The sequence below is a fragment of the Mesoplodon bidens genome (assembly GCF_964165515.1).
Source record: "Mesoplodon bidens genome assembly, chromosome: 3".
Lineage (NCBI taxonomy): Eukaryota > Metazoa > Chordata > Mammalia > Artiodactyla > Ziphiidae > Mesoplodon > Mesoplodon bidens.
Window position 1 is genome coordinate 148,776,190 of NC_138178.1, and position 9,136 is coordinate 148,785,325.

Consider the following 9,136-nt stretch of genomic DNA (forward strand, 5'->3'; position numbering starts at 1 on the left):
TGGTATTTCTTTCCTTGTGTGGGCTATTTCACCAGCTGGTGAGGCTCATAAGCTTGTTTTGCAGATGCTGATTCCTGGGTGCTCCCCCAGGACCATCTTTCCAAGCCCACCTTTGTGCCCTTTCCCCGGGGCACCAGCTTCCATCCCTCCCAGTGGGGCCACCGAGGGCATGAGGAGTCGTGATTACAGTTGCACCGTGGGGGGTTCTTGACCCCTGCGCCTCAGTTTCCCCCATGGCAGTGTTTGCTCTCCCTTCTCAGTACAGTGGAAATTAGAGACATTATGTGGAGTCCTCAGAGTGCCTCCGAAGGGGGGGCTATAGACCCAGATTCTGGGCAGACACTCCCTCCCCCTCATGCCACGCAACCTGGGCTCAGAACCGGGCACCTGGCAGACAGCTGGCCACTGCTTGATGAGTAAATGAGTTTGGTGAAGCCCGCTCCCATATTGTGGGGTCTTCTGACCCCTCCTCTTCTCGTCCCATCCTTTTTTTGTCCCCTTGCTTTTCACCCAGACCTCCTGTTTCAGAACAAAATTGCGCATCATGTTCCTCTGCGCCCAGCATTGCCCAAAGGAAGCTATTCCCTGCCAAGGTGCCCAGGCTATGCTGACACTGACACACAGGGTAGGTGGGCAAAGGCAGTTCTAGAACAGCAGGTGCCTCTGTGCCCTCAGTTATCGAGGGCAAGGGGCTGGCTGCCTCCTGTCCTTCCACGTGGCTGCAGCCAGGGCAGGGGTAGTCTCCCTGGCCAGGACTTCTATGCCCCCCGGCTGCAGCTCCTGAGGCTTGGCCCATCTTGGAGGTCCCCAGAAAGCCCGCCCAGAGCCAGATGGACTGCAGCCCTGAGATGGAGCAGGCTGAAGGCTTCCAGACACCTCTGGAGACATCCAGCAGGCTCGACAGACATAAGGGCACTTCAAATGGATTCAAACCCAGAGCAATAACCCCCCTCATCCCGCCTCCCAACCAAGGCATGTTTGGTCTTGTGACTGCCACCACGTACCCCCCAGCAGATCACACCCAGAAATGGTGGGTAGAACAGGATTGCTCCACCCAAGCAGGCTAGTCCAAGGTCAGTCTACCATGCAGACCTTAGAATGCAAGTACACTTGGAAAATCTGGTCTTGGCCAGTTCCCCATTGGCCTGGTCGACACAGCCAAAAATTCAGACCAGATTAGACTTTCGAAGGCAATTCTGTAGCAAAATAAACTTTGCTTTTTTGCCCTGTCCTGCCTTAGCTCCCCTGACGGGGCATGGTCTCTGGGTCTGGGATTCTTCGCGATAAGGATGCACAGGGCAAATACCATGTTGGCAGCCCCACGGCCAAAGCATCAGGGCAGTCTCAGAAGTGACCACCCACCCATCAGGGCAGACACACAGGCACCAGGCATTGGGCAACTGACCGCCATAGACTTTGCCTACATGGGAAGAGTAAAGCTTGTAGGTTGGCACATGTGAGTGCCCAGCAGCAGCCAGAGGGCCTGACCAGAGCAGCAGGGGCTCTCTTGGCTGGAGAGAGGTCTCCTACCCTTCCAGGAAGGGATGCTCTGTTCTGCTCGGAAGGGGTTGCTGTGCCCCAGGAATGCAGCAGGGTCTAGCCCACCAGTGCAGTCAGCTGCATCGTGCTCCAGACCAACCCCTGCCAAGGGGTCAGGTACAGGCCAGCACCCAGGAGGGACCTCTCACCACTCTGAGTTGCTTCTTAGACCAGTGAACACATGGAGACATGCTCCAGGGGCTTTCCCTGTAGTAGGGTCCCTGTTGTGTTCAAACTACCTCACCAGCAGGGCATGAAGCAGCAGCCTGCCACCCATCCAGCTCCTTGGCTAGTTGTAGAAGTTGATGTTTTTCTAAAAATGCACCCCTCGCATTATGCTCCAAGTGCATGGGCTTCAAAAACCACCACTAGCAAGCCTTCCCAGAAGCTGGAAAGAATCGAGGGCTGTTGGTCTTTGGGCCTTGCAGAACATATTGAAGAGAGGTGTTCCAGCAAAGTCCAGGAGCTGGAAAGTCCTGGGGGGGAAGGTAACATGCCACCAGCCTCCAAAAGGGCTGTCTGAGCTGAGTATGTAGCAAGGACCATGTGTGGCACGGTCAAAAAGTGGCCAAATGAATCCCTGAGAACTCACCTCAGGACCCTCTGAAGAGAGGTCTGTGTTCATGTAACCATGGCAATGGCAGACGCCAGCAGCCTACTCATTAGTACCACCCACTGATAAGGCATCCCCTGGGCACAACCCAGGGGCCATAAAGTAGCAAAGTAGCAAATGTAGCAATAAGGGGCCCAGGGCCGTAAAGGGACAGGGTCCTAATGGCCCGGCCTCAGCCTTCTCCCCTGTCCCAAATGAGGGCTCAGAGCCAGAGGCTGTCAGCTGTCCGAGGAGGGAGGCCCCGCGCCACGCCAAGGGCTCCTGGTCTGTATTCTATGCCCCCTCGACGCGTGATCACCGACACATCGGAATGGCCTTCTCATAGTGCATGTGGTTCTCATTAGTTTATTTTTCTGGAATTTGGGGATTGGACTCCAGAACCAAACATGCTGGTACCATCTAAAAATAAATGACTTGAACCCACTATAATCCAGCTCACTCTGTGTTGCTCGTTGGTTTGGGGGTTTGTTGGGTAGGATTTACCACTAGAAGAAAAATCTATCACCCATCCCCACTCCCCACTCCCTACCCTGCCCCATTACATATACAAACACAAACACACACACCATTACACACACACACACACACACACACACACGCAGCCTGTTTCCCCCTCGCTCCTAAGCAGGATGCTGAGCAGCTTGGGAAAGCTCTGGGGTGGGGAATACATCCTGGTTGGTTGGGACAACAGTGTCACCAGAAGGCTGACGCCCCTGACTCTACCAGGGTCTCCTTGGCTGGGTGGTGTCTGTGCCCCATTTTCTGTGCCCACCACAAACCACAGTGGCCTGGCGAGTATCAGCAGTGGCCAGACACCACTCTGACACTCTTAAATAAAGTCCCAAGATGGAAGTCTGCTACACACAGACGGGGATCTTTATGGGGAGTCTTGGTTTCCTGAGCGACAGACAATCTCATGTTCCAATCACACCAAAGCAGCGGGACTCTGAGAGCCTGGAAGTCAGGCTGACAAGAGGAGAAAGAGAACAAGGTAAAAAGGAACCACGGTACCGCGATCCTATTAACGCTGAGGCCGACCCCTAGCAGTTTGCTTCAGTGGCAGAAATTCTGCTCCTGGAAGCAAGAGTGAGCTCAGAAGTGTGGGAATGGGTCTTCAGCCACATTTGCATGGGAACCAACTTGCCTCCGAACCCCTGGGCCACCTCCCAGAGTGAGACCTCCTGCCTCACAAGGTCAAGACCAAGATCACACCTGCAGTAGCCGCTCAAGTGTCCGGTCTGTAGCATATCCCACTGTCAGGTCATGGCCCCACCACAAAAGAGCTGTACTTCCTTGTCCTCCTTGATCATGGCCACCTCCTCAGGGAGTCTGGAACTCCTTCTCAGGTGAGCCATCTGGCTTATTCCCAGATCTTTGTTCAGCAAGCTGTCACTATGCACAAGGTCCCACTGACCACCAAGGACAGAGATCTGCTTCAGGTCCAAGGTGGAGGTGGAGATTTGGGGCCGCCCATTAAAACAGTAAGAGCTCTGCCCCCCAAGATTGTCTGACAACCCCCGAGTGCTTCCTCTCTCCCCACTTCCTTTTGGGGACTTCTGGCCGAAAGGGCATGAGGCTGTCTCTTACCTTGGTGGCAGCCCCCAATTGCTCAGGGCCCCAGATGGATGTCTCCGATCCTCGGACTTTTCGTAGGATGTGAGAACTTCCACACTCTGCGGCTTGGAGAAGCATCCTGGAGGCCCTCTGAAGGGCTTGTCCCCTCCTGGGCCACAGAGTGTGCCTTCCCCCAACCTGCCTTCCCAAGGGTGCTTCCGCTCATGAACTCCTGGCTCCCCTTACTGGGACTTCTGATGCCTGGGCCTGGGCCCCCTCCCTGCCCCCAGCCCTTCAGCACCCACAGTGGCGGTTACAGGATCTGTCCCTGACCCTGCACATCGAGGGGCAGGCCTCCCTGGCCAACGAGAGGCTACAGGCTCTGGCTTGTTTTAAAGAGGCTTTGGGGTAGGGCATGTACCCCGGCATGAGCTCCGTCTGGCGCAGAGCTCTCTGTGATGCTCCTGCCCTTAAGGCACGGGCTCATTCCTCTCAGAGCCTGGGAACTGGCCCAGCCGGATCTGGCTTTTTTCAGCAGACGAAGTGAGTAACAGCCCCTGATGGCAGTGGCTCGGCCGCACACCTCAGTCTGAGCACTAGTTTCCTTCATTGTAAAATAAGGGTGGGAATTTCAGAATCGTTATCGTTGTTGTGAATTAATATAGAGGGCTTAGCCTGTGCCTGATACCTAGTAAGTGCCCATGAAACGAGTGCTGGTATTAGCAGTTGCCGCATCTGAGAGGGGCCCTCAGATGGCGAAGGTGGAGCACGTTTGCAAATCGCTGCTGGGCAGCTTTCCCAGCCCTTCCTGCCAGCCGGGAGGTGTGGGTTTTGTTTGCCTGCACAGGTAGCAATCTCTCTCTTGCCTGTGACAAGCCTTTGCTCTCATCTTCCCAGCAAGGGCCTGGTTCCCTCACTGTGTGTAACCTGGATGGCCTCGATCAATAATCCCCCGTTAAGCCTCAGTAAATAGCTGGGCGGGGGTGGGGGTGTGTGTGTGTGGTGTTCCTCCTGCGGACCCTGGACGGAAACTGGAAGAAGTGTAAGTTCTCCATCCACATTCCCGTTTGTCTGACAAGCCTCCATGGCTGCTTCCCTAGGATCTGGATTCTGAGCTCTTGTTCAGAAATATTCCATTTGGGGCCAGTTGCTCAGACCTTGGACCCAGGATGAGCAGCTGGGCAAGGCCACCGTACTCAGAGAACATCTGTCAGCCACATGGACACGGCTACCTCTCGGAGGGAGGGCCTCATTCCTAAAATGACCAAGCAAGCCAATGAAGCCTGTTTTCCCCCTTTCTCCCATTACATCACCAAAAGACTGCTGAGTTGGAGAGGAGAAGGGATCAGGGAAGGAAAGATTAGGAGCTAGAGGAGGCCCTGGCTATCTCTTGCTGCCGCCCTGCCTGTGACCACACCTGCAGTACAGAATCAGTGAGTATCAGCCCTGGAGGACCTTAGAGATTTTCTAGTCCAATTGTGAGTGTGTGTGTGTGTGTGTTTTACATTTTGTTTGTTTATTGAGGTACAATTTACATACAGTAAAATTCACCCTTCTTAGATATAGATATGAATTTTGACCAACTTATACAATGATGTAACCACCAACCAAAACTCAAGAGGGTAACTTTATCACCCCCCAAATTTCCCTCATGCCCTTTCATGGTTAATCCCCTCCCCCCATCCACATTCCTGGCAGCCATTGATCTGTTGTCTGATCCTGTCGTTCTGCCTTTTTTCGGAAAGGCATATAAAGGGGATCATACAGTATTGGTCTCTAGAGTCTGGCTTCTCAGCCCAGTGCACATTGTTGCCTAGATCAGTAGTATATTCCTCAATGTTTTGTTTGTATACATAAAGAAATTAAGGCCCAGAGGGTGAAGGCCGAGAGGAGGTGGAAGATCAGGGCCTGGAGTCCAGGTCCTCACTGCCACCCACCCCTCAGGCCCCTTGGCCACAACCTCTTCAGTAAAAAGTTATCATTTTCATCCCCCAAAGTCCACGAGCCCCTATTTGAGGAAGCACATGATCACAGAACCTGCACACTGAAGACAATGCATGATTCCTTACCTAACAGAAGCAACTTACTTGGAAACAAAGGGAAGCAATAGTACATATTGGAGCAAGGCATCACTTATTCAGTTATCAAGTAGTGCTTTATAGACCCCCTACCAATAGGCAAAGGACCTATATAGACACTGCTCCAAAGACGATAGACAAATGGTTTACAAATACATAAAAAGAAAAACTCAACCTCATTAGCCATCAGAGAAATGCAAATCAAAAACAATGAGAAGCCACTTTGCACCCACTAAGATGGTTATAATTAAAGAGACAGATAATAACAAGTGTTGGTGAAGATGTGCAGAAATTGAAGCTCTCATACACTGCTGGTGGGATGTAAAATGCTGCCACCACTTTAGAAAAGTCTGGCAATTCATCAAAGAGATAAACGTAGAGTTACCATATGACCCAGCAATTCTACTCCTAGGTATGTACCCAGGAGAAGTGAAAACATATGGCCGTACACAAATTTGGAGACTAATGTTCATAGCAGCATTATTTATAATGACCAAAAAATGGAAATAATACAAATGTCTGTCAGCTGATAAATGCATAAACAAAATATGATATATCCATACAATGGAATATTATTTGGCTATAAAAGGGAATGAAGTACTGATACCTAATCTAACGTGAATGAGCCTTGAAAACATGCTAAGTGAAAGAAGCCAGTCACCAAAGACCATATATTGTATAATTTCATTTAGATGGAATGCACAGAATAGGCCAATCTATAGAGACAGGAAGTAGATTCGTGATTGCTTAGGGTTAGACGGTCGGTCACTGCTAATGGGTATGGGGTTCTATTAGGGGTAATGAAATGTTCTAAAATTGATTGTGGTGATGTTTGCACAACTCTGTGAATATACTAAAAATGATTGACCTGTGTACTTTAAATGAGTGAATTGTTTGGTATGTGAGTCATATTCCAGTAAAGCTACGTGGGGGGATGGGGAGTTGGTGGGGAGGAGAGGAAGGGAAGGAGGAAGGGAGGCAGGTGCAATAGCTGTAGACCAGGAAGAAATCGAAGCCTGTTTTTCTAAGTAGCCAAGAGAACAGAGCTGGTCCCTAGAGAGAGCAGGTGAAGGTAGCCACAGAGGACTTTGAAATCCTGCCTAGTGTCAAAGACAAGGTCAGCAGATGCCTGGTCATCCCAGAGCGAGTGGTCCATTTCAGCCATCTCTGCCTGCTCTGAGAATTCAAGCCCCCTTGTAGGGAACTAATTAAATTAGGTAGATTAGCAGTCTGCAGGATAAGTGATCTACTCAACACACTCTTCTGCATCCCATATGAGCCTAGTTTCCCAAAGGCCCATAAGACACATTCGGGCTGTAAGAGGCAACGCCCTGGATGGAGTCAGAAGACTTGGGTTCTAGCCTTGGATTTGCCACCATTAGCTGTGTGGCCTTAGGCAGCTCATGGCAGCCCAGCACCCCTTAGGGCAAATGTTAAAGACTGCCATGCCACACCTCCAGAGGTTCCAAATGGGGAGTTTTGAGAACCCCAGGAATCTCCATTTTTCATAAGTAATCCTATCTGCACAGTGAAAGAAACTATCAACCAAATGAAAAGGCAAACTATGGACTGGAAGGACCCATTTGCACATCATATATCTGATAAAGGATTAATATCCAAAATATGTAAAGAACTCATACAGCTCATTAACAGAAAACAAATAATCCAATTAAAAAATAGAGGAATGGTCATTTTTTCCAAAGAAGACATACAAATGACTAACAGGTACATGAAAAGATGCTCAACATCACTAATCATCAGGGAAATGCAAATCAAAACCACAGTGAGACATCATCTCACATCTGTTAGAATGGCTAATATCAAAAAGATAAGAGACAACAAGTGCTAGTGAGGATGTGGAGAAAAGGGAACCCCTGTACACTGTTGGTGGGAATGTAAATTGGTGCAGCCACTACAGAAAACAGTATGACATTTCCTCAAAAAATTAATAGAACTACCATATGATCCAACAATTCCACTTCAGGGTATATAACCAAAGGAAATGAAATCACTATCTCAAAGAGGTGTATGAAGCCCCGTGTTTATCACAAAATTACATACAATAGCCAAGACATGGAAACAACCTAAGTGTCCATCAATGAATAAATGAAGAAAATGTGGTATATATACATAATGGAATATTATTCAGCCATAAAAAAAAGAAATCCTACTATTTTAGACAACATGGATGGACCTTGAGAACATTATGTTAAGTGAAATAAGTCAGGCAATGACAGATACTGTATAATCTCACTTATATGTGGAATCTAAAAACAAACAAACAAACAAAAAAACCCCAAGTTCATAGATACAGAGAACAGATTGGTGGTTGCCAGAGGTGGGGGTAGGGAGTGGGGGGAAAGGGGTGAAGGGGGTCTAAAGGTACAAACTTCCCATTATAAGATAAATAAGTTCTGAGGATCTAATGTACAGCATGGAGACTATCGTTAACAGCACTGTATTACATATTTGAAAGTTTTAGGAGAGTAGATCTTACAAGTTCTCATAAGAAAAAATTTGTAACTATTTGAGGTGATGGATGTTAACTAAACTTACTGTGGTGATTGTTTCACAATATATACATTCATAAAATCATTCTGCTGTACACCTTAAACTAATACAGTGGTATATGTCAATTAAATCTCAATAAAAATGGGGGAAAAAGTAATCCCAGGTGATTCTGATGCATATTCAGATGAGAGCCACTGGACTAGATGCTTCCTATGTTTTAATTCAGCCTGAGAACTATAAGGGAAGAAGGTGGTCTGACTGAAGTCCAGAAAAGACATCTAACTCCTCTCCACCTCTTCTCTAACCAAAGATGCTTACCTCCATCTTCCCCAGGGTGAAGGTCTATACACTGCAGTCTGGCTGCACCTAGAATTTTCCTAGACCAACTCCAACCCCCCTCTGCTGGCTCTCTGCTTGCCACCCTCACAGAAGCAACCAATCCTGGGTTCCCCTCCTGAAAGGAAAGTCCCTCATTTAGGGGTTAAGGATGCTCCATGTATGCACACACACACACAGGGACATGCACATGCACACATATCCATGCACGTGACTATGAGCTGATCTACTGAGTAGTTAAATGCTTCTATTCATGCAAGACTTTGCCAAAGTGAGCTCACTGAGCCTGAAGATGAATGCATCAAGTCAGAAACAAAGGGAAAACACTGGGATCAAACCAAAAGATAAATTACAAATTGGATCAGTGGCTTTCGTTCTCGCTGTGCTGTGGAGGCATGTTATTAGCTGTCTGGACATGCCCAGTGGCTGGCAACACCCACACACACCAACACACACACAGCATCCACAAGCCCCCTCCCCGGTCAGGCACGAAGCAGAGGTGACC